General features: G+C 34.4%; 1 long non-coding RNA gene across 3 annotated transcripts; it reads right to left on the reverse strand.

Moving 5' to 3' along the window:
- Positions 1–14835: 14835 nt before the first annotated feature.
- Positions 14836–19861, reverse strand: LOC126611157 (uncharacterized). 3 transcript variants are annotated; one of them, XR_007618724.1, is made up of 6 exons: positions 19293–19861; positions 19143–19197; positions 17902–17990; positions 16002–17690; positions 15828–15892; positions 14836–15189 (listed from the first exon to the last, which is right to left on the reverse strand). It is a non-coding gene; the product is annotated as an uncharacterized LOC126611157 (long non-coding RNA). The 3 variants fall into 3 exon arrangements; XR_007618723.1 differs by adding an exon at positions 18837–18911 and having other exon boundaries at positions 19143–19861; XR_007618722.1 differs by having other exon boundaries at positions 19143–19861.
- Positions 19862–25520: the final 5659 nt, after the last annotated feature.

The raw sequence follows: 25520 nt of genomic DNA on the forward strand, positions 1-25520 counted from the left end.
ACACATGATACAATAAATAGTGATTAACAATAAGCTTTGCCTTTCATTAAACACATAATAGTTTAATACAATAAGTATTCCAAAAGCTATTACATCAAATGAGTGGCTTTGTGGGCATACTTCCAACAATCTCCCACTTGCACTCAAAGCCACCTTCCCATGTATCTAATACCCATCTTTTCCATATGGTGGTCAAGTTGGATTTGAGACATTGGCTTTGTCAGTGGATCTGCTACGTTATCTGCTGAGGCAACCTTGAGGATGTTGACTTTCCCCTCGGCAGCATATCTTCTAATGATATTAAAGCGCCTGTCAAAATGCTTGTTCTTTTGATGAGCCTGGGTTCCTTGGCTTGAGCTATCTCCCCACTATTATCACAGTACAAAGTTACTGGTGATGTAATGGTTGGAACCACTCCAAGTTCAGTAATGAACTTCTTCATCCAGAACGCTTCTTTGCCGGCTTCAGCTGCAGCGACATATTCTGCCTCTGTCGTGGAATCAGTAATTACATCTTGTTTCTTGCTTTTCCAGCTAACAGCCCCACCATTCAGAGTGAATACATATCCGGAGTTGGAACTTCTATCATCAACGTCAGATTGGAAATATGCGTCTGTATAGGCTTCCACTCGCAACTCTGTTCCTCCTCCATAAATGAGGAACATGTCCTTAGTTCTTCTTAAGTACTTAAGAACCGTCTTGACAGCTGCCCAGTGTTCTGATCCTGGGTTAGATTGATATCGACTAGTAATGCTCACAGCATATGTGATATCAAGCCTTGTGCATATCATGGCATACATGAGACTTCCTATGGCGGAAGCATAAGGAATAGCACTCATCTGCCGAATCTCTTTAGGAGTTTTAGGTCCCATGGACTTAGAAAGGTGAATTCCATGTCTCACAGGAAGAAGACCTTTCTTAGATTGTTCCATCTGGAACCTACTCAGCACCTTAACTATGTACATAGATTGGGATAATCCAATTAATTTTCTGGATCTATCACGATAGAGCTTTATCCCAAGTACATAAGATCCATCTCCTAAATCTTTCATGTGAAAGGTTTTGGACAACCACACTTTTACAGAAGAAAGCACTGCAGTGTCATTCCCGAATAGTAATATGTCATCCACATATAACACTAGGAATACAACTGCATCCCCAACGACTTTTTGATAAACACAATTGTCGTCTTCGTTTTGAGTAAAACCAAACGTTTTAATTTCAGTATTGAAACGAATGTTCCAGCTCCTAGAGGCTTGCTTAAGTCCATAAATGGACCTTTGAAGCTTGCATACCTTAGTCTTTTCAGACTTAGACACGAAACCTTCGGGTTGAGTCATATAGAGCTCTTCCTCTAGGTAGCCGTTCAAAAAGGTCGTATTCACGTCCATTTGCCATATCTCATCATCATGGTATGCAGCTATAGCAAGCAAAATCCGAATGGACTTAATCATGGCTACAAGAGAGAAGGTTTCTTCATAATCAATCCCATCTCGTTGCCTATAACCCTTGGCTACTAGTCTAGCCTTATAAGTCTCCACATTCCCATCAACGCCTATCTTCCTCTTGAAGACCCATTTGTTTCCAACAGGTACTATACCTTCTGAAGGGTCTATAAGAGTCCATACCTGATTTTGATACATGGAATCCATCTCGGATTTCATGGCCTCTTGCCATCTCTTTGAATCAATGTCGGACATTGCTTAAGTGTAGCCTCTAGGGTCTTCCTTTGTGTCATTGTCACCTAGAAGGTGCAATTCCCCAAAGTCATTATCTAAGCCATACCTCTTAGGTGGCTTGCTAATCCTTTCAGATCTACGTGGAGCTAGGGGTTCAGGAACAGGGTTGTTAACTTGTTGAGTGCTTGTTTGTGGTTCATCATTAATCTCATTAATTTCCATCATTCTGCTTATAGTTCCTTTGAGAACAAATTCGTCCTCTAGAAACTTAACAGTTCTGGCGACAAAAACTTTTTGGTCGTCAGGATGGTAGAACTCATATCCCATAGTTTCTCTAGGATATCCCACAAAATAGCACCTAACTGATCTTGCTTCAAGCTTAGTAGCTTCAAGCTTCTTGACATATGCTTCACAACCCCAAATCTTAATGTGATTAAGACTTGGCTTTCTTCCATGCCATATCTCATAGGGCGTCTGTGAAACTGACTTGGAAAGTACTCTATTAAGCAAGTAAACTGCTGTATATAGAGCGTATCCCCATAATGTTACTGGTAGATCGGTGGAACTCATCATAGAACGAACCATGTTCATCAAGGTTCGATTTCTCCTTTCAGAAACTCCATTAAGTTGTGGAGTTCCCGGTGGAGTCCACTGTGATATTATTCCACACTCTTTGAGATAATCTAGGAACTCAGTGCTTAGATACTCTCCCCCTCAATCTGATCTTAGGATCTTTATTTGTTTCCCAGTTTGCTTATCAACTTCATTCTTGAATTCTTTGAACCTTTCAAAGGATTCTGACTTGTACTTCATAAGATACACATAGCCAAACCGAGAGTGATCGTCGGTGAATGTGATATAGTAGGAGAAGCCTCCTCTCGATGTAGTAAACATAGGTCCACATACGTCAGTGTGGATTAACCCTAGAATTTCAGTGGCACGCTCTCCTTTCCCAGTGAATGGAGATTTGGTCATCTTCCCTTTTAAGCAACATTCACAAGTACCCATTTGGTCATTACCTAATGGGCGGAAATATCCGTCTTTCGACATCTTGCGAATCTTATCAAGGTTCACATGTCCAAGTTTAAGATGCCACATCTTTTCTTGGTTAACTTCTTCTCTAGCCCTTTTGGGTTTTGAGGTATTCCCGCTTTCAATACAATGCATCCCACTACTTGTCTCTAGGTGAAAAAGTCCCTCTATCATATTACCATGAGAGATAATATGATCGTTCAAGTATAAAGTGCAACTCATTTTGTCAAACAATACTGAATGCCCATCTTGTAAAAGCTTAGAGATAGAAATCAAATTCTTTACATATGAAGGAAAATATAAACAATTTTTAAGTTCCAAGACTTCCCCAGAGGGCAGTTTAAGCATGTAGGTGCCTATTGCTTTAGCATAGATCTTAGTGTCGTTCCCAACTCGCACAATCATCTCCCTATTGCGCAATGTCCTGCTCCCTATTAGTCCTTGCAACGAATTGCAGATATGTTGACTAGCGCCTGAATCAAATATCCAGGAATTGGAGCTCATTGTAAAAGCACTCTCTATGACAGAAATAGTCCCTTCAAAAGTTCGTGTCATAAGGCTCGCAATGCGCACCCTGTATTTCTTCTTCCAACGTTCATCCTTTCCACAATGAAAGCATGTTCCTTTGGATTTTCTTGCCTTCTTCTTATGCAACCCCTTTCCTTGTGATTGCATTCTCATTCCCATTGTCCTTTTTGAAACCTTGTTCAAACTTACAGCACATGTCAATCATCTCGTAAAAGTATGATTGAATCTATTCACTTTATAGTTTACAATAAACTTGGTGAAATCATCCGAAAGAGATGCAAGGAAAAAATTTTGGGCCATTTTCCCATCGATGGAAGTTCCTAAACTTTCAAGATCTTGAAAGATCCTTTCCATCTTTTGTCCATGTTTATGAACCGATGTCCCCTTTGCCATTTTGGCATTCAATAGACTACAAACATTTGAGAATCGTACATTACTAGTCTCAATGTCATGCATCTTATGCAAACTTTCAACCATGGCACAAGAAGTGTCCATGTGCTCATGTAGCTTCATAAGCTCCTCACTAAGTGAAGTGAGGATTAAGCATTTGGCTTGTAAGTCATCCTCATAGTGTCTTTCATAATTTTGACACTCCTCATTTGAAGCTAGTTTCGTAAGAGGTACATGAGGAGGGGATTGCTTAAGCACATACAATATGTCTTTCACCTTTGAGACATTCTTAATGTGGCGATACCAAGCAAGGAAACATTGGCCCCTAAGGCCCCTTTTGTCAAGTATAATGGTGGGTGTAATTTTAGGCATGTCATTAACTACATAACATAACAGAAATCGTATTAGATTGTTAATTTTAAAACTACTTGATTGGGTCTTAAATCAAATAGTACCACCCACTATTTTTGGCAAATTCCACATCCCTCAATGGAATTTGAGAGTTGTGTTGAACTCTTAGCGGGGTATGGGAAACTCACCATTACCAAGCCCACCTCACAATGATACGATGTTGGTTAGCAAAAATAATGATGAGAGAGTAACGCTTTAATCATTTACAACTCTTGTAATTACCCATCTTGTTTGGCCTCTAGAGAATGATGCCTCACAATGATATGATGTTGGCACCATTGCACTTAGTAAGTTATTCCCACCATGCTAGTTCATGTAGAGGTTCAAGAATAGCCTCACAATGATATGATGTCGGCCATCCTCGTTGCCTACCTCACTACATCATGTATGTATATATGGACTCCTCCTGAATGTAAGCACATACTTTGAACTCTCCCATGATAGGGTGAAGCCGTTGTAGGAGTCACAAACGATTGGAGCCCATCATGGTGGAAGGCCTACAAAGAGATGTTCAAAACATCTCTCGCTTATCAACTTAATATTCGTTTTGTTGAGGGAGTAGTGTTGGGCTACATCGATTTAATTTTAATCTTATTAAAAGAACTTGGGCCTATCACAACCATTGGTCCAAGTTAATATGAATTAGTAGTATATAATACTCCCACTATTTCTGTGAAACAAGCGAGACTATATGGAACTACTAACGAAGCTTTGCATCCTCATATGGACTATATAGTCATATTAGGTCTTAGGATGATTATGAACCATTTGATTTGATCCAACACGAGCCTTGTGTTGGACCTTGGGTTTAAGGTAGATTGTTGTTGATTTTAGTTACGCGTTTAATCTAATTAAACCGTTATTTCCTATTGGGCGTTGGACCCAACTATTCCAATTTGCATACATATAAACAAAAAAGAATACATGAAATAAAGAGAAGGGCTTATGCCCTTTTACAACACATTTGATGGACTTATGTCCATTTACAACAAATTTGAACTAATCAAATTACATTCAAATCTAAACTACTAAACCCAAACATTCATAATGTAAAGCGGAAAATCACATAGCTCAATTATCGAGGCCTTTGGCTCATAATCACCCTTTTCTTAATCAATCACATTAACTAAGAAAGCAACTTAAACAATTGGTTTTCGGATTCATAGAATTGATTTAAATGGAACTAAATGAAATGAAAATACAATTCTCATTAAAGAGACAAAACCATTTTGTTCTCATCTTATTTGGGCCAAAAACAATGACCTCAACAATTGGGCCATTATTCAATAAACATAAACTTTTGGGGTCACTTTGTAAAAACACAAGAGTCCACAACTTCATGTAATTACAACTAGAACCCAAAATTTTAACAATAATAAAAACATCATTAAGGGAGCAAAACAATTTGCCCTTTAGAGTTTTTGGGCCTTAACGTAAAAACACAAACTTTTGGGTAAAGTGCAAATACACAAAAGTATCAAAACTTTATGTAATTGCATAAAAGCCCCAAAAACACCCCCACTAAGGGGTGGCCGGTTTTGGAAGTGAAAAAAAAAAGAAGGGGGGGAGGTTTTGGTGAAAAATTCAAAGTTTGAAAGTGTTTTATGCAAGTGGATAGGTAGGTGAGGATAAAGGTGATGGGTATAGGTTGTAAGAAAATGTTTTGTGAAACATTAATGGCATTTATCATCCCTCACCAATAATCCATCACCCATAAAAAATAAACCAAAACTTTATGAAAACACCAAACATTTTTGAATCAAAACTCCAAACCCTTTTGTTCTTGGTAAGAAACTCAAGAACATTGAAGAACATACATGAAAACTCATAAGAGCTCCATGAATGTTTTCATACAATAAAACTCAAATTTTCACTACACAAAAGAGGGTTAACATCCTAGGGTACTTAGGGGTTCCAAAAGTCACTTTAAAACTCTTTTAACAAGACACACATGAACTCAAAAATCCACCCTATGGATTTGGCCAAATTTCCCAACATACATGGCACCAAATTTTAGTTCCAATATTCATGCTTAAATGAACTACATCTACAACATTTGAGATGCTAAATTTTCAAGAAAAATTTATATTCAAAAGCAAGAACAAAGCTTGTAACATTTACAACATTTAAATCACAAATCATGAAAATCACAAAACCCAAAATGATTCACCATAAACTAGACCTAGGCTCTGATACCACTTGAAGGATAAAATTTGTCCTAGCTAAGAACATGTGAGAATATTTGAACACATATGCAAACTATTAACACATTTAAAGTAGGCATGCATTCAAAAACAATTCTAAAACCCATGACTTTCAAAGCCTAGTGAATGGTGAACCAAGAGACTCTTTAACAACATTAAAGAGAAAGAAGGTTTTAGAGATTCATTACCCTTGGAGCTCATCCTTGTTTACACAAGGGATTCACCCAAGTGGAGGGCATTCAAGTCACCTCCTAGCTCCTTGGATCTTCCTTGTGATTTCCTTCCTTTTTGATGCTCCTTTGCTCCTTGAGGATGTGAGGAAAGGATCTCCAAAAACACCAAAGGTTTGGTGTCACTAAGTCTCCACACCAAGGATGAGGTGTGAAGATGAAATTGATGACTTAGAGAAGAAAAGATTGCTAGCTATCTCCTCTCTAAGTGGCCGGCCTCCTTGTAGAGAAAAAGAGAGAAAGTCTTTCACCTCTTTGCCTCAAGAAAACCTTAATGAGGTAAAACCTATAAAGATGCTTTTATATCTCTTTCTTAAGTGAGTGGCAAACTTGCAATTAAGCAAAACTTCTCACTACCCTTGCTATGGCCAGCCATCCTAAGTGATTGTGCTATTTGCCCATATTTGTTTTAGTTGTCATACAACTTAAACATAATGGGCCTAGTGGACCAAACCCTTTTGGACCCCGAAGCCCAAAACTAACTTAAAAGCCCAATACGAACCTTTCCTAAAATTAATTAACTAATTAATTAATCTTGACCATTCTCAATTAAACCATTTAATTGCTTATCCATCTCATTTATATTTCTTCACTTTCATCCTTACTCAGTGTACGATCCATTAGGTTCCAATTAGCGAGGCAGTGGGCGATTGTTACTCTTAACGATCGATTATGAATTGAAACTACATTTCAATTCTCCCTTTGATTAAGATTAGTTTTTGCTAATCTTCAGTGCTTCCACAAACCATGAGTGACACCTAGCAGCATGTCATGGTTACCCAAGCTAAGTAGAAGTGGTTGGAGAACCTATCCAGTTACAACTACAACGCAATACGGTCATTCTCTAATACAATACTCTTAATCACATTGTTTGAGTGGTAGTTTTTTTCATGTCTACTATCCAATGTAATACTTCTCTATATGATTCAATTAAATATGATTTGGAACATACTTCCTAAGTCATATTCGTATGCTTTGGCCAAAGACTCCCGAATCATATCTTAGAGTATTCTCCTTCCATCATGGAAGGTTAGAGATCCCTTGTTGTGCATTCATATGCCTACATGACTAGATAGCTTAACCCCAACAATGTCGTGGACACTCTCGATGGAATGCCTTTGACATGATCAAAGATCAAGGACCTAACCATTAGACATCTATGATGCCTCAGGTCAAATGACTACTTTGCATATTGCAACTTACGAGTTCTTACATGACATGTATGTTCGAACTCTCTTTTGATTGTTGTTCAGTGTACTTGATTACTCTTTCAAGCACCTATCTTAGTGTCCAACACTAAATGACTTGAGACTAGTCATACTCACGCTTGAGTTGACATAACACATACTAACCTTAGCGGATTGTTAATGCCCAATTAGCAATCCTATGGCTAGGAACGTTTTAGGAATGAACATAAGAGAAAGGTCTCATTAATCTAACTTACTTAAATCACTTCTCTCTTAGATCAAATACATTCCTTGGATTCCCTTATTGCTTAAACACATGATACAATAAATAGTGATTAACAATAAGTTTTGCCTTTCATTAAACATATAATAGTTTAATACAATAAGTATTCCAAAAGCTATTACATCAAATGAGTGGCTTTGTGGGCATACTTCCAACAGGTTTTTCTTCTCCGACGTTCGTGAAGACGATCCAAAGCTTCCTATTACCTTAGAATCTTCCAAAAATTCCACATTTACGTGTGCATGAACAGTGCATCAAATCTGAGGTTCTTGGTTCTCTGGTTTCCGAAGGTTTTGAGTTCAACCAAAGGTATGGTTGGATTCCTGGGCGTGCTAGGAGTTCAAAATCACCTTTCAAACCTTCGATCCATGCCTAGAATACTTGATCCAAGTTTTGTCCGTACACTGTATGGAATTTGCAGAAATGCGAAAAAAAGGAGAGGGAGAGATCTGAGTATGCACGTGTGGTGTGTGTGTGGTCCTAATTGGGTCACCAATAGCACAAAACCTTAAGTCTTTAAATTCTAATTGGTCCCAAAATATTAAGGACTTGATGAATTGGTCCAAATCCAAAGTTTAAACCACACAACATTACAACCGTTCAAAGGCATACTTGACATTTTATACCTAAAATATATTATTTCGGGACAGGTTGTGACAAATTAAATATTGACATTTGGATTAAAAATAATTAAATGATAAATATCTTTTTTATTTTAGTATAATTAAAAACTTCAAAAAAAAAAAAAGAAGGAAAAAAGAAGAAGAAGATGATGATGTTCTTCCCCTCCCACCCTAGCATAGAATGAATGGAATTTGCTTTGCAGCCATAAAAGATTCAATTTGTTAACTGAATCTCCAACATATCATTTTGTTGAATCTTTTAAAAGGATTAACACAAAACGAATGGAATGTTTTGTTGGCTGTGCAGGCCTTAAGGTGTTAACAAACACAGCTGGAGGGAGGAAGCAACAGCCCACAAAGTTTGCAATCTGAGCAGAAAGAAAAAAAACAAGGATAACAATGTTTTATCATGGTTTTCGTTGTTTTTGGCACCCAGAAAGTTAGGCTGTGAGAAATTAAATGTCTTCGGATCAGGGACGAAGTCAAATATTTGTATGAGCGGGGGCATCCTTAAACAACAAAGTCATAATTAAAAATCTCAAGACTTTATTGAACAAATCACTAATATATTAATCCATAAAATTTTTCATACAACATATTACAATATTTCTCGAATCATTTTCATGTTTTGAAAGCATTGCATAACAATATCATTACCAATACCATTAAATATCTCTTTATATAAAAATAATCATTTTATACTTCATCCATTGATCTCTAAATTAGAAAGCTAAATTCTAAATTGAAATGCCAAAAACAAATTAATGAAGTAAAGTCATATAAAATACCTTGTGGAGTAAAATTCTTGTGTTGAATTTTGATAATTGATTACTTGAACTCCAATTGTCCATAACACTACAAATTCAATTGAGTTTTGGTTGAATGAAAGGGGAGGAAAAATCTAGAGAAGTTGAGGATTCGAATTGCTTTGCCGTATGTGGTGGGATGAGTTTTGTGTGGATTAACGACCTAAGGTTAGAAACGGGGAGGCACAATTAAATTAATTATTAATTAAATTGTCATTAGGTAGGGCATTTGGGATCCAAAACGGTAGACTAGTATAGGGCTGGTTATTGAGAATTGGAACGCAATCATACATTTTTTTAAATGAGTGGGGACATCCACCCCCCTAAGCCAACACTAGCTCCGTCCTTGCTTCTAATAAATATATACCCACCTAATTAAGTACAACCACGACTGCACAACGAACACCAACACTTCCAAAACCCGAACCTAAAACCTCATTCTCACAAACACCTTGTTGACCGTTGTTGGTCCCTCCTATAGTTCACCCTTGCTGGCGTTGTTGCTCGTGAGTTCTCCCTACGTGCTTCCTTGTTCTCCTAGCGGCGGTTCTTGCTGGTACTTTAAGGAAGTTGTGGCTTTTGTCTTCATCATTTCTAGGGTTTTTGGTGGTGTGATCTTAAGTGATCACGATTGGAGGTTGATTGTGATGTTTGTTGGGTGGCTCTCCGGTGTCGGTTTTAGCGTCTCAAGTTTCTGGAAGACTGGATTTTTAGGTTTTTTCTGTTTTGTTTGTTTGTGTGTGTTGTACTCCAAGGTTGGGCTTGGGGCTTTGCCTTTTGTTTGTGTGTGGCCCCTTTTTGTTTGTGTATAACTTGTTTTGAGCCTTTGTTTTACTTGTGTTTGTTGGTAATGAATTTTACCCCTTGTCCAAAAATAAAAAAATAAAAATAAGAAGAATGGCATCACAGGGAGGTAAGTGACTGTCGCTCCGAAGCAATGGTGAAGCATCTGTTCATCTTCTTTTTTTTAATTTTTTTTAAGTTTTACATTATGCAAAAATAAAAGTTATTATTTATTATTTTTAATTCAAATGTCAATATTTAATTAGACTTGTGGAACCCAATTATTTGCCACATTAGCACATAGCAGAATTTTTGACAAATTTGTGATGGAATGACCACATTGATATATGATATCCATTTTCAGGTATCATATTGATTGATTTTCAATTTCAGAGACTATTTTGATGGGGTGGTCAATTTCAAGGACCATTTATGATAAAAATCCTAAAAATTTTTTGCACATGTGTCAAATTATAATTTGTCTACAGAAAAAAATTTCATACGCGTAAAAGTAAATAACTTACTGTTAAACCTTAAGTCAGATGCGACTAGTCGAACTCGAGAATTCTTGTAGCAGTTGTACGAGGCACTGTGATCTTTGTTGTGCATCCATCGACTTGAAACGTAACACAAAAAATGATGATGGTCAAACTGATCAAGCAGCAGCAATATTAGAAGTCTTGTTTAATTGCAATGAACCAGCAGGTATGTTGCCCACAATACAAGAAATGCCTTTTCATGAAGTTTACCATTGGGAGCTATTGACCATTTGGTTTTTCCAAATGAGATATAACGACTTTGTGTGTTGTGATCACTGTCTAAAAGTCTCGCCTAGACTTTGCCTAGACGTTAGGCGATATGCTACTACTACAATTAATCACTAGACGTTTAAAAAATAAAAAATGTTGCCTAGACTTGCATAGTAAACCGTCTAGGTTGTAACTCTTACTTAGATAGAAAATAGATAATTTTCGTTTTGCATTTTATTTTTGAAGAAATTAGGTTCTCATCCTTTTTTTTTCCTACTCCATTGATTAAAACCTTATTCATTTTCAACTTTTGATCAAGGTTCTTAGGTTTTAATGAATGTCATTATTTTAATAATAAAATTTTTACGTGTCAAGACAATTAAATTTTATTACTAAATATATTCATGTAGTAATATATTCATTTAGTGTTAGAAACGTTACATTTAGTATATTTATATTTATGACTAAACTTTGTATCATATATTTCTATTTTTAGTTTGTACCCATTTGTACCCGTTTTAAATTGTATCATATATTTCTATTTTTAATTTGTACCCATTTTTAATTTGCAACCTTTTTTTTTTTTTTAAGTTGTACCATTTTTCTTTATAGTTTTAAATTGTACCCATATATTATTATTTTTTGTTCCCATATTGTTTAAATTTTTATTTGTACTCATAATTTTTTGCCCATTTTATTGGTGCCCATAATTTATTTATAATGTATCCATGTATCTTTGAAAATGTACCACTTGTTATATGTAAAATTTACCAATTTTTTAATGTAAATCTTTTTTTCTTTCTAAAATGTATCCATTGTTGTTTATATAAAATGTACGCATTGTTTTCTATATAAAATGTACCCATTTTTTTTAATATAGAACTTCCCCATTTTTTGTATAAAATGAACCCACATTGTTTAAAATTATAATTACGTGCACCATTGTACTTATATAATTATATGAGTACATTTTTTTAAACATTTTTATGGGTTACATATTAAAACATTTTACTTTTGGAACAATATTGAAATTGTACCCCATAGATAATTATATATGGCAAATGTACGAGTACATTCTTTTGACATGTGACAACTATTTTATCATTCATACCAATGTTGGAAACATTCTTTTTTATCATTCATAACAATGTTGGATACATTCTTTTGGCACTTTTTTAACACTGTTTCCAATTGATTGATACATATATATGCGAACATGTACTTAACATCTATTACTATACATTTTCAAAAGGAATTATATTGTTATACTGATTTTTTATTCAATAAAATTTTTGAAAAATTTCCATATTTTTTGTTGGCCCTTTTTTTATTGCTCATTAGATGTGAGATTTTAAATACCATAAAATCTCAAGTTTTATTGTTGAGATGAAAATACATTAATATTAATATGATGAGGTTTACAAAGTCAAAGGACTTTAATCAAAAGTTGAAAACCACTAAGGTTTTAACCAATGAGTATTAGTGGATAGGGACCGAATCCAAAGTCTCCCTTTATTTTTTTTTCAAAAAATTGTAAGAGACTTGTTGGATACTTAGACAAACACTCATTATATATTTGTTCCTCATGTTTCCAATATGTTATAGTACTTTATAATTTATATATCATTTCTAGTTTGCATGTATGTATTCCAGGACAACTGTTTAATTTTTTTTTTAAGTATAAATAGAAATTTCTTTGTATGTTATATAATAAATTTAATTAAAATTAAAATATAGAAAAAAACCTAAGCCCCCCCCCCCAAAAAAAAAAAAAACCCTAAATCCCGCTAGACACTAGATTCATGCCTACCACCCTAATAGCATGCTTTTTAGAACTTTAGTTGTCACCAATACATGAGTGTTTACCCACTTTAGGGTTTCAAAGGGTGGAAAAAATGGTGGTAAGAAAAAAACATGGTCAAGCAGCTTTTTTAGCCCGGTCCACTAACAATTGTTAGGGAGAAACACTTCAAAACAAACTGTGAATATGTAAACTTTAAATGTCAAATGCTGCCACGATAATAACACTGGGAACTAGGCTTTTTTTGAGTGATTTTGGGAAAAATCAATAAAAAATTACAATATTAATAATAGATCAACAATATTTATGTTAATTATAAATAGATTAATCATATATTGTGATACTTAAATGCATTTAAACTAAACATAAATTACAAAATATGCAACTATAGCTGGCACCCACTTCAACTAACACTCTCTTTCTTATAGTTTTATATTTGGAATAAGTCAATACGGATCAGACATTGCAATGCAGTGTCTATTTCCTGATTCTGTTTTTTACATTTGGATTCAAACACTGAGTTGTAGTGTCCATTTATTGGTTTCGTTTTTTCCATCACTCACACACCTCTTACATGTTCCTTTGTACATTTGGATTCAAACACTGCAATGTAGTGTCCGTTTCCTGGTTTTGTTTTTCACTTTTGGATTCAGATGCTGCGTTGCAGTATCCGTTTCATGGTTCTATTTTTTTCATCACTCACATTTCTCTTACACTTCACACCTCACGCAGCTACTGATTTTACATTTAGATTCAGACATTGTACATTGTAATGCAATGTCTGTTTCCTAGCTCTGTTTTTTACATTTAGATTTAGACACTATAATGCACAGTCCGTTTCTTGGTTCTGTTTTTTTACAATTGGATTCGAACACTACAATGCAGTGTCCAGTGTCCGTTTCCTAGTTCTCTTTTCCTGACTTGAGTAGACTCCTTCGTGTAAACGTAGGGCGAGAGAGAGTGATAGAATATACATATTCTAACTATTTATTGGATATAGATCATCTCAAGATCAGTTCTATAGGAATAGAAATCCAACAGCCGAATCCTCTTCCCCCTCAACTCTTATTTCTCCCTTGCACCCCCACACCCCACTATTGTTAACAAACCCCAAATTCAATTGCAGGTCATTTGTGCTCTAAATCTAATTTAATTTTCACTATCCCTTACTGTTTTAGTTTTTTATTTGTCATCTCTTTCTTCTTCATCGTCTGTGAGATTTCTCTCACTCTAATTCTTCCATAGTTATGAAAAGATCTCTGCAGCCAAAAGACATTGGTTTGCACGACCCCTCTCTTTGTTGTTTCATTAACATCAGCTGAGATTTTAAGGTCAAGGGACTTGCAACTAAGGGATGTGGTGGTGGTGCGGCTGATTTTAGTAAGGGTAAGGTGAGGGTCTTGCAATTGGTGGTTGTGGGTTGGGTGGGTTGTGGCAATGTTGGGGCTGATTTTGAGGTGAGGTTGAATTTAATTTGGAATTTGAGGAGTTGGTGGTTCTAGGTTGAGAACTTCGAAGTGAGGGAGAAAGAGAAGAGTTGAGGGGAAAAGATGAAGGATAAGCGATTTTGGCCGTTGGATTTGTATCAATGGATGACATCCATCGGCCCGGAGGATCTCCACAAATTGATCCGAAGATGATCTAAATCCATATTTAAAATAGCTTAAACCCATATAACATTTATAGAGAGAGAAAGAGAGAGTGAATGATAGAATAGTCAAATTATAACTATTTATAATGACTTAAGAGCCTAAGTGGCATTCATCATTGACCTATGCCTAATTAATAAAAATATATCATCATTGATTAAGTCCAAAACAAAAATATGTCATTGATATATGACTTAATAGTAAAGTTTTTATTGATCATTGGCTAAATTACTTTTGTTTTTCCTTTAAAATATTTCTTTAAATATAATTTTCTTTTCCATGTCTATTTAGAGAAGATGATGAAAGATTTTCATTCACATATATGGAAACTCAAACATTAGGAAATTAGACCATAAAGTATGTCTAATTTCCATGCTTGGTTTACAGTAATGGGAATAAGAAACTTGTTCACTTACTTTTAGGGTAAACTAGCAGGAATGCCCGCGCTCTGCCGCGGGATTTGAAACCGTCTCTACCATCAACCAAAATAATTCTATAATTTAAACCATCCAAACTTGTTTAACATAGTTTTTTGTCTATCATTATATATTTCCTCTCACAATTTTTATGGAATAAAAATCTAAACATTAAAAAATTTAAACAAAATTTTGCAAATAATCTTGCATTTAAGCACGTTCAAAACCAGTGGCTCTTTCAAATTTTTTCTAAACAAAGATAAGGAAAAGTGTTCATCACTGATATTGTGCATCCAATGCACTGGTTTCTTGTCCACCTTCTCCTCCAAATCCTTTCATCAATAACCCATCTCATTATGTCCCTCAGAGACTCGAAACTCAATTCCAACGGTCCATTTAACACCTCCTAATATCAATTCCTAACAAAGTAAATACAAACGCAAAATCAGCAATGCTTTCAAATATTTTAAAGGGAAAGTGGGAAAATATTATCAAGAAAGATGCAAACGAAGTATATTCATCACTGATATTGAAGAGAAAACGAAGTGTATTAGTATATTCATCTTTCCCCATTCCTTGTAAAGTTGAGGAATTTTTTCTTAACATCTGAACAAAAAGTAAAATAACGCTAACACACTCAATTACAGCACACATAAGCTCGTGAACAAATTATCATTTCCAAACTTCCATGAGAGTTTACTAATCATAAATCTATGTAGAAGTTGAAATTCAATCCAAAATAAACATCAGGCACATCATCAAAAAACCAGCAGCACAACTACCCTATTGAAAAATGTCTATTTCACAAAACATTTAATGAATATTTTACTTTAGAAATTTCTGCAAACCACAATTGAACACACCGATCTCTATATAATTCAGGAACAAATCAAAGCAGTTGAATACACATGGTAAAATAAATGTTTCAGTTTGATTTTGTATTCTATAAACTTTACATTAACGAAATACATTTAGGGATTAGTACTACAATGACATTGCTCCAACATCAATTACAAATCTTTTGAGAACAAATAAACAGAGTAGTGAGAGCTCGTACCCGAAGTGAGGCATATGATCACACCTCCTCAAGTGCCCAAGAGTAACTGAACGGCGGCATAGCCCCTACAAAATGTTTTTTAATCGATTCGGTAGTTAACACTGGCCAAATGCACAATACATATCTTAGAAACTATTGTCAGTTAACTTCTAAAGAAGTTAGAGCAAAAATTACCTCCAATCTTTGTTTCTCTTGTACTTTGGTATTGTGAGGAAGTCATGTAAGCCGAAGAATAAAAAGCCTTTTTTTAGTTAACAAAAAAGCACTTGTAAACAGAGTGAGATATCTGGTAACCAAAAAATGAATCTTGGAAAGCAGACATAAACAAACTTCAATCACAATTACTTTAATACATTTGGATATCGAGGAAAATTAGATTTATTCAATTTCGATATAAAGAAAATTAATTAATGCAGGTACAACATTTGTGCCTCAATGACGCGAGAAGTACTCAAAACAAACATTGTTTTCTTTTTGTCTTTAGGAAATCTCTGCAAATTGCAATGAGTTCTCTAACTCATATCCATTGAGAATCATATTAACTAATTAACTTACTAACCCCTCCTGTTAGTTTCACACTTATGCTCCAAACAGATTTTGTAACTAATATCCCAAAAAAGGGGGAAAAAGGGAATAAAAAAACCTTTGTATGGTATACTGCAGTGTTATCTGTGTAAGCGAAGTTAAGCCCTGAAAGGCCAGCAACCTCATTGTATACTTGGAAACCTCTTGCAGATTTTATGGCTCCAGAAGAAAATAGATCATGCAACATTAATATCATTAAGACTAAAGTATTTTTCCCAAGTGAATACACATGAAAAGTACCAAAAAGAGAGAAAAAAGAAAAAATTAAATAAATAAGAACTGCACGCCTGTCCTATAATTTGGCCAGATGAGCATTTTGGTACCGAGGAAAAATTCTCAGTAGCCCAAGCATCAGCCTATCAGATGAAGAAATATTCATAAGGGAAAAAGTAAGCTAAAACAGGATTTCATATATATGAACTCACTCTTTAATTACTCGTCCTATTACCAAATAGCTATTGGAAATGGTTTGAGTTATAAAACCTGACTCTATACAGGCTTGATTCTTATCAAATAGCTCTCGAAATTTTGATATGCAAAAACTGAAACAAAGAAATAGATCCCAATCTCATCCCACGACGAAAATGAACCAAAGTTACATGAACAAAAACAATGTCAACATTTCAAGCTGTGCAAAATTAAACCCATATGGGAAAGCACAAAGTCATACAAACAATCCTGTCTCATTCAAAATTCCACTACTCGATTCTAAAGAATAAAGGAAGCAATAGCACTCAAAATCAATAATTGTAAGGAATACCAAGGGCAATAGCATTGAAAATCAATAGTTCGCAAGTCTCCAACCAGCACAGTAAAATGCAAAGAGAGCAAAAGTCTCCAACTCTCCAACCAACGTAACAAAATGTCAAAAATCAAAATGCCTTATGGCATTAGTACAACACAAAGTTCAAAATATTAGCAATAAATTTAAAAACGCCTTATCTAATATCATTGAGGGCATAAGTTGGAAGATAAGACAAAAAACGAAAAGGGGTTGATGCAAGTAGTATAAAAAGCATAAGAAAGGAAAGATACCCAAAATCCATCACAAATCATAGTGAGAATTTGTGTTATAGCAACCTTAAATTCAAAAAATTTCTCTAGTTTTCCATGTTTTCTCATCAAACAAACAACAAATTCATATAAAATCAAAAAAGTAAAATTACCAGCAGCAGCGTGCTCCGGGGCTCATATGACGGCGTTCCTCCACCAGCAACGACGTCGAGATTGCTTTCTGAGGCAAGGATTACACAGGAAGTCCGTAAAATTCATGGACATCTGCAAGAAAACAAAACCATCGAAAGTCAGAGATTTCCAAAACCAAAAAGAAATGAGAGAGAGAGAGAGAGAGAGAGATTGGAGTACCGTAAGTGTATAAACATATTGGGGAAAAATTTCACGGCAATTACTACAATCTGAATAAAAATTCCACTGTTTATTACACAGTGCTTTAGAATTGTGTAAGTAGAGAAAGAATTGGAGTTCTTACAGAGTGTTGGCGAACTGAATATCAGCTTCGAGCACCTTGAGAGATTCATTGAAGAACTTCGCTTAACATTTATCAAATGTCAGTAAATTCTGTAACGTACATGGAAAAATCCAGAAAATTAGAGATGAACAAAAATAAGTGAATCCGACGACCGTAATTTTGAAATATCATCTATTTGCTAATACGACCTTTTTCCATCAAAACAACATAAACCCCAAAGAAAAAATGGAAATTGGGAACGACCCATAATCTGAAAATTTACAAAAATTAACAGAACCAGATGAAATATGAGAGAAAGAATTGGAGTTCTTACAAAGTGTTGATGAACTTTCAGAGAAAGAATTCGATTTTCCTGATCGTTTTTACTCTTTTCTCATCCCTCCCATAAAAAATCCTAAACACTCATCACTCCACCCACCTCAAATCCTCTCTCTCTGAATATAGAAAAAATATACAACCCTTTCTCTCTCTGTAATCTGAAGAAAAATGTGATCAAAATTTATAAAATTGGTTTTTGGTTTTGTAAAAGTGCGGACAGTTAGAAGGGAATTTGTAGAGAGAAGAAGGGTAACCTTTTCAGTAGATGGGAAGCAAAGCCATATATTTACTCGATTCATTCAGAACCAACGATCATCCACAAAACTTTGACTTACACAAAAACCGATTCAAAAAACCAAAACAGATACCCAAAATTATAACCAAACAATCAAAACCCACATTAAAAAAAATCATATAACAATGCTTTCACAGATAAATCTCTAAAAAACCCCACAAACCCCCCAAAAAAAAAAATCATGCAAAAATCTCACCACAGGGTAAGTCTAAAAATGTCAATTTTCATGCCACAAAATTGTGATACATTACAATCTAAAATCACACATACACATATCATGCATACACATACATCGAGTAGCAAAGGTTTCACTGTAATTTACCAAATCATCCTAATAATTCAGCCTCCAATTTCATGCCCGAACAAAAGAACGGAAATTAATCACCATGTTCTTTAACTGAAAAATAAAAATTGGGGTAAGCCCAGTTCTCACTTCTAGCAGAGTTCACTCCATCTAAATGCTCATCCAACCAAAAAACAAGAAAATAATTGAAATTTCAACTTCTTTGCTGCCTCTTATATTTTATTAGCATTCAAAAAGTCCTTAACTTGGAGCTTTAGAGCTTTGGAGCTAGGTTTTCAAAACGTGAGCTTGTGAGTGCAATAGAGTGAGAGAAATAGGGCATACCTGGCCATGGGAGAGAACGGAGCTATAGAAAGAGCTAAGCTCGGCTTCTCGCCGACTTGCAAAAATGTAAAAGCACAAACAGAAAGGAGAATTAAAGACAAAATTCCAAGATAAATTCCAAAAATTCAAAATTATACGCGAGAGAGAGACCTTGTTGATATTCAGAGTTAGATTCAGAGAGACGAAGCTCCAGTTACAGAAATGGAGGCCAGGTTTGTGCGGTTTTGGTTTTCAGAAGCAGGAGCCGACTCTATTGCAGAGATCGGCTAGAGTTGGTGTTGTTGCTGCTAGGGTTTGAGAAAGGGAAATGAAGGCCAAATGGGTGTGTTTCTGTCTCTCTCCCATCCCTCTCAATCTCTCAATCACCGACACCAACCCTTGATTTGAGGAGAAAAAATCAACCCTAACCCCCCTTTTTGGCAGCCTCACTCCTCCCTGTCCCTTTCCCTCCCTGCCATCCCACGCCTATACCCCTCTCCGTCTCTGCAACCCACGTCTCTCGAAAATGGCAGATATGTAAATAATGCAAGGGCCCATCTCACAACAAAACTGGCAAAACTGTAAATATCTTGAAAGCTGTTCAGAGACAATATTACCCTTCTAATTTTATATAATTACCCTCCAACTCAACCACAGATACGATGGTAGTGGCGCAAATAAAGCAAAATCAAAGGGCAAAATTTTGACTGTAGCTAAGCTACAGTCAAATCCTTCCTCAATTTTAGAATAGATAATTGGACAAAAACAATGCATAAAAGTTTTCCCAAGGTAAGTAAGGAAAATGTATGAAATTCCCTTTGCATGTGAAGTTCATACTCATTTGGCAAGTACGTATCACATTCCCAACAATATGTTTACAAAAACATCGGAATGGTATCTCATACTCATTACCATAATCCGAGTTTACAAATGGCAAATCAAACGACAATTTAAGTGTTTTTTTTCTTGCTATAAAATGGAGTTTTGCATAACTTATTTGTGAAGAGCCGTTCCATACTTAATTGAATACTAATCAAATAGTACCAATTACATGTTTTTTTTTTTCATTGAAAGGAATGGATACTCATTATATTGCAAGATCACTGTCTTTTACTATTTATTTTAATTCTGTAACCCAAGGGTTTTTGTTCTAGATATTACATGGATGTTCAAACGACTGCTAGATTTCAATGTTAACATCTGACAGTCTATTCGATTACCAAACACATGCATTAATATCTTTGAAATGAGAGGTTTTACAGGTTAAAGGTCAGCGTCCACACAGATCAGATAATTAATGATGTTGGTTCGATCAGGTAGTATTGGATTTTAGGTTTTTTCTCTCGTTTGGTCCCGAAAAGGAAAACAAAAACCTTTTTCACACAAATACCAGAATTCTATAGTCTCTGGGAAAATCATAGCTAGAGCACTCCTCATCATATATGAATATTGCGGATGTGATACATAAGCCCCTACGTACACTCGAAGATAGGGATATATATAAATATATATTATAACCTATTATTTTCGTTTTGGCACCTTGTCGCAAAATTTGACACGTTTTGTTGGCATTGCATATGTTCTCACAAATGTGATACGACCGCCAATTAAAGTCAATTTAGTGCGTATATGTTTTTGTTTTATTTGGCTGAAAATTATGCATATTGATATATATCCAAAAAATATAATAATGCATTATATATGAGCACGCAAGAAAATAATTAAGCAATTGAGGTCATGTTTGATAATTATTTTACTTTTAGTTTTTAAGATAATTTTTATTTATGTGCTTGAAATAAGAGGAAATGAGGGTGAAGGGTAATGCGAGAGAGGGGTAAAAACAATAAGAATGAAACCAAAATATTGAAAGTGAAAATAACTTGGAAATAGTTTTGGTTTTCAGTTTATTTTGGGTGTCTTTCTTTATACATATGTCTTCTACGTTTCTCTACTGTCTTCTCTCTACTCTTTTATATTTCTCTCATGTGCTTACCCTTTGTTTCAAACACAAAAATAAAAGGCTTAATTGAATAAACGGTCCTTGTGATGATAAGATAATCGGAAGATAACCCTCGTGGTAAATAAAATAAGGATTTAAACTCTCGTGGTGTAATTCGTTAGAAAATCTAGTCCAAAATTGATTTTATGTTAAATGTCTGTTAATTGAATGGTAAAAACTGATCAAGCAGCAGCAATATTAGAAGTCTTGTTTTTCTTTTTTGTCGATATAAGAAGTCTTGTTTAATTGCTTACATTTTGATGAAGATTGATGAACCAGCAAGTCTATGTTACCCAAAATACAAGAATTGCTTTCTCATGAATACCTTTCGGAACTACTGACCATTTAGTTTCCCAATGAATGAGATATATTTCGACTTTGCGTGTTGTGACTAGTATTCTAAGGGTTCGCGCGGACCGTTTCGGCACCATCTCGATGCTAGGTAGCTAGCTACGCCATAATTAATCACTAAACATTTGAAAAAATAAGAAAGGGCGCTTAGACCCTTCAAAATCGCCTAGGCCACAAATCTGACTTATATAGAAAATAGATAACTTTCATTTTGCATTTTATCTTTTCAATAAATTGTAAGAGAGACTTATTGGATATAGACGAACAGTCATTATATGATTATTTCTCATGTTTTTAATATGTTCAAGTACTTTATAATTTATATATCATTCTAGTTTGCAATTGTTATCTCAATACAACTACACACACACACACATATATATATATATATATATATATATATATATATATTAAGTATAAATAAACATTTACTTGCATGCTATATAATAAGATTAATTAACAATAACAACTAGGCCCCCGCTTAGCAACTAGTCCCCTGTCCGCCGCTTAACTAGTGCCCAACACCTTTTAAAATATTGGGATATGGGTATTAAATTTTCACGTTAAGGTTTCAAAGGGTGGAAAAAATGGTGGTAAGAAAAAGCATGGTTAGATAATTTTTTTTAGCTGATCCGTTGATAATTGTAGTGAGAAACACTTCTAAACAATAGTGTGAACATGTATACTTCTTTTGATGTCTGATGCTGCCGCGATAATAACAGTTGGAACTAGGCATTTTTTTCCTTTATTAAAATAGTGTGAACATGCATAATTTTTTCATTCTTCTTCAAAAAAAAAAAATTTATATATATATATATATATTTTTTTTTCATTATGTCTATTTAGAGAAGATAATGGAAGATTTTCATTCACATATCTATATGGAAACTCAAACAGTAGGAAATGAGACCATAACACTATGTTTGGATGAAGGAAATAAACTTGGAATTTGGATAAAAGTCAGAATTTACAAATTGACATGCACCAATTCCTTTGTTTGGCTTCATAAACATAGAAATTTAGAATTTATGCATAGAAAAAAACTTGGAATTTGGCACCTCCAATTCCCAAGTTTAAATTCCATGTAAATAGGTGTCATTTCCCAATTTTTATGATTGAGAGTTTAAAACTAACATATTCCATATTCAATTCCATTGTTCTTTTAGGTTAACCAAACAAGAAAATTCACAAATTCTAGAAAATAAAGTCTCGTTATTTCAATTACCGTCATTTTAAAATTCTTTAGTAATCTTAAATTTCTTCATCCAAACATAGTGTAAAGTATTTGTCCAATTTCCATGCTTGGTTTACAGTAATGGGAATAAAAAATTTGTTCACTCACTGTCACAGCCCGTCCCAAAATAAATTATCGATGACGTGAATTGACTATTTTACCCTGGGATGTGAGCATTGTGGTGTGTTATGCATGTAAATGGTGGTCCAAACTTGCATTTTCCTTAATTTTTGGAACAAAATTTGGAAATTTGTTTTGTGGTTTTGGTTGGTGACCACGTGGACCACTCACACGCACACAAACTCTTCCTCTCACTTCTCTCCCATGCTCTCTCACCCTTAGACTCACTCTCTCTCCTTCCCTCACGTACGGACCAACATCAAATCTAGAAGGAAGCTTGCAGATCGAGGGTTTAAAGGACACCATTGTGTTCTTTAGGCTCATACAAGTCAAATGGTACCATTTTTAAGTAGCTTAAGGAGGTCCTCACGAGGCTAGAAGTGGTTCGTTGGAAGATTTTGGACGTCGGAATAGTGAGATTCGACGAGTTGCAGGTTTGGCCGGAATATCGAGGAGTTTTTCGGCGAATCCCGTGGGTTTTAGGGCTCATAAAAGGGGAGGCTTATTCCGAGGATGAGCGCAGTCAAGGATGACTTGGGGCCTACGACCTTTCGACATATCAGTGAGTGGGCTTTTGGTTTTCAGTAAATATTTATATACTTGATATTTTCCCAGAAAATGCGGTTAAATGAAAGTATGCCTTGAATGCCATGCATATAAATTTATATTTCGTATGTGAATTAGTATATGATGCATAATATATATAATTGTGGTGCTGTGGATGCTCAGGTAAGCCCAGGTGAGTTATAAATTGTGAATGTGATTAAAGTTGTGATTGAGAAAAGTGAAGCTCATAAACCTGCACCTAGGGTGATTGTGATTTAGCTAGAGATATGGCACATGCCTGTTTATAATGTTACATCCCGCACTATATGCTCACATTGGATCCAATTTAGGTGCACAGTCCTGTCGTACAGACCATCATAGGTGGTTCCGACTCGTAAGTGACTAGCGAATTATCACACAGCTATCATGAGAGAGTAGTATTAAGCATAATTATATTACACCCAGTCTTGTCGTACATACTTTTTTTAGTGGTTTCGACTTATGTGCAGTGTAGTGCCGTATAGGTCATGGTAATGACTCCGGCTAGATTGACTAATGAGCTATGAATTCAGCCGTACAGACTTATGCAGGGGTTCTGGCTAATATGTTATCTTCCATGAAATTATTCTCACCTGAATTATTTATTCTATTTTATGTTTTGGCATGGCATACTTATGAATATGGTTATGTGAAGCATGATTTGAATTGAGTTAATTATATATATGTTGATGTATATGTTATATTCTATTTCTGGGAAAATCTATACATGTTTTACAGCGAGGGGTTAGAGCATTTTAATGATGAAATGGTTTTGTAAAACATTTATTTTTTTGCCCACTCACGTTTTCTGTTTTGCGTCCCTCCAGGTTTTAGGTTGGCTTGTTATTGGTGGCGTTTGAGGATTTCGGCTGTTCTGACAAATTATATATTTAGTAGGACATCTTCTGGTACTGTATAATTAGTACTTGTCCTACTGGACTGCACCTAGACTTTCTATGCTATGATTAGGAGTATTTACTTTTGTATCTCACTCTTAACACTTCTTGTTTATTAGTGCACTTTAGTAGCTTTCGGTTTTCATTTATTCGTATATTCTTATCCCTATTGCTTCCGCATTGTGCACATGGCTACGTCACCCTCACGTGACGGCCAGCATGCCTCGATCCCGGGGGTGTGTCACTTACTTTTACAGTAATTTTGCACAAAAACAATGCACAAAAATTTTCCCAAGGTAATTAAGGAAAATGAAAAATTAGTATCCGGTCCCTAGTTACTAATGTTCATTGACTAAAACCTTATTAGTTTTCAGATTTTGATCCAAGTCTCTAGCATTAATGTAATAATGAATTTACATGTCAGTTACATAATTTTTTAAAATAAAAATTAATAATTGATTTAGGATTTTAATACTCACACCTTTATTAAACTCCTAACTAATTTTTAATCCAAAACATTTCCAAAATAAATAAAAAATTAGAATAGGTTTGTACCTATTAGCTTTTTAATAAATGTTTAAAAAAATTTAATCTTATGTATACCCATTCATGTAATTTTTTCAAAATGTACCTCTTCTTAAATATACCAATTTGTTATATGTAAAATTACCATTTTTTTTTATATAAAATCTATTCAATTTTTTCTAATCCATTTTTAAACTTATATGGGTAGATTCTTTTTCTTTGATTTGAGAATGTATTCATGTCAAGTTTTATCGAATAAATTTACTAATGTTATTAAGTCTAATGTCTATTATTATTTTTTGTTTGGTTTTGAAGAATGTACCCATGTTTTGGTACAATAATATTTTTTTTGTTAATTTTGATGAATGTACCCATGTTATATATATATATATATATATATATATATATATATATATATATATATATATATATATATATATTTATATTTATTTATATATATTTATATTTATTTATTTATTTATATATATTTATATATATTTATATTTATTTATTTATTTATATATATTTATATTTTAATATTTTTAATCCCACAAATTATGGGTTTTTATTTAAAATCTCATTAACATAAACAACTATAAATTTCAATTTTTAATTTAAAAAATATAGTAACATAAACAGAAATAAATTATCACATTAATTTCAGGGACTTAGATAAAAAATTAAAAACC

This window comes from Malus sylvestris, chromosome 17 (assembly GCF_916048215.2).
Source record: "Malus sylvestris chromosome 17, drMalSylv7.2, whole genome shotgun sequence".
Classification (NCBI taxonomy): Eukaryota; Viridiplantae; Streptophyta; class Magnoliopsida; order Rosales; family Rosaceae; genus Malus; species Malus sylvestris.